Genomic DNA, 2,009 nt, shown 5'->3' with positions numbered 1-2,009 from the left:
ATCTTGTAGTGGGATCGACACCTAGTACGTAAGGTGATTGTTATGGCCAATTACCTACAGTAACCCCGCCGTCATGTGCCAGTCTCAGGACTAGTACTGTTATTTGCAGAACGTGTCAAAGTTCATTCAGGTACTGCAAGGAACACACGTACATACCAGTCGAACCGCAGGTCACCGTAGAACGCGTTATTCTCTAAGATACGGCGTTTGCCGGGTCACGATTTGACCCCGTTGCATGGGTGTAAACAACTGCCTATAGTGCAGCAAAAAGACCTCAGACCTACACAATGTTTACATTTTTTCATATCTACAGGATTTGCCCAGTACAACCATGTAGATATTTCGTGCATTACAAAATGACAGCGAGCGCTACGGCCTTCCAAAAATTAGCAATTTTTGGTCATTTTATTTGTGCTTGTCTTTTTTACTATTTAACTGGATCCCGTTAGCTAATACCACAGTGTGATAGCCCACTTCTTTACCTTTACATTGATACCAATGACCCCTGGTAAATTCTATGGCAAACGGGTTTGCCCCCAAAAAAACTGTGACGATGCGCATATCGCGGTGGTCAAATTTAGCCCAGTTGTAAGCTACTGACACACACCATCCTGAGTTTCCGCTACATTTTGATACATTTCGCGTAATGTCGTAAAATTCGTTTCTTGGTATGAGAAACTGTTTGAATGTGGCTACCACATGCAATATAATACGTGACATGATAACATTCAATTATATACAAAAAGAGGAATTTAATACAAGGTTCTGACCATTCAAAAATCGTCAAATTTGAAGTCAATCGGTTTCGAACTCCTGCGTTCGATCCATGGAACCTAGGCAGCGCGTTCCATTTTTCGCGCCGCCAACAATGTTGCAACTTTCAACCGCTGTTTGCGAAAGTTCATAAAAAGAAGGAATCAAGTTTTTTCATCACAAACAGACTTTCTGAAACCCATTCCAAGTAAGACTTATATCATGAAGACGCTAGAGAAAGTGGGATTCTTGTGCAACTATACAAATGTCAGTACATATGCCCGATGTTTGTATATTTACAGTAACAGGTCATAGTGTCCAATTTCTCCTTCAAAAATTAGGTCATGAAAAATCAACCTGTTGTTGTATTTGTTCATGCCCAAATTCCTTCTCTTCTGTTTTCACCCGTAAAGTGGGTATCGTTTTGAAGCTTACTATTTGGCCGATATTCTTTCATTTTCATTTTTGTTCTATATAACTTTTAACAGAACATTTTTGAAGGCAAAGAAACTGTAAAGAAATTACACTTTTTCTCAAGGTCGAGCTGCAATACACATTGTGCAACTTCAAAACTAAGTACACAGGTGTCAAGCCAACATAACTATATTTCAGCCACATCTTACATTACAAGTGAATTGGTTAGAACTAGTTGCAAAAGCTTGCGATTCGAACAAAAATCGTTGAGAATTCGACTAAATGAGCCCAACTTACTATCGGTTATTATATTGTAACAACTACAGGATCCCAAAAGAAACAACACACGATAGATGAGGGAGGGTCTATACTTTATTAAACAATACACCAAATCGGCGATGAAATAGGGCAAACGGGTTTGCCCCCAAAAAACTAAAGGGTACCTATCTCGAGTGGAATCATCTCCATCATACACGGTCAACTTTGAAACCTCGTTTCTCCAACAAACACCACCGATAATGTACATCTACGACCTTGAGCGTGACGCCGGCTCTTCTTACATCTCACATTAACGTATGACAAGGAACACTTACGCAAAGCGGAGTTACAAGCGAACAGTAAACAGTAGCAAACTCTCGCGGATTCTCGCGGATCACATTACCTTGGAAAAGAAGCGCGAGATTTAAACGAGATCTTAGAGAGATCTGCGCAGAACCGATGCGCATAGCGGTCTGCGGTTCGACTGAACTCGGTCAGCTCGGTCAACTCGGTCAACTCGGTCAACTCGGTCAACTCGATCAACTCGGTCAACTCGGTCAACTCGGTCAACTCGGTCAACTCGA

At 41.3% G+C, this 2,009-nt stretch overlaps 1 protein-coding gene across 1 annotated transcript in view; it reads left to right on the top strand.

Moving 5' to 3' along the window:
* Positions 1 to 2,009, top strand: part of LOC109475033 (insulin-like growth factor-binding protein complex acid labile subunit) — a 10,044-nt gene that overhangs the window by 492 nt on the left and 7,543 nt on the right. The gene's annotated exons all lie outside the window — the stretch shown is intronic.

This window comes from Branchiostoma belcheri, unplaced genomic scaffold (genome assembly GCF_001625305.1).
Source record: "Branchiostoma belcheri isolate BF01 breed outbred unplaced genomic scaffold, Haploidv18h27 scaffold32, whole genome shotgun sequence".
Classification (NCBI taxonomy): Eukaryota; Metazoa; Chordata; class Leptocardii; order Amphioxiformes; family Branchiostomatidae; genus Branchiostoma; species Branchiostoma belcheri.
Note: the sequence above shows the minus strand (reverse complement) of the source record. Positions and strands in the feature narration are given on the sequence as shown.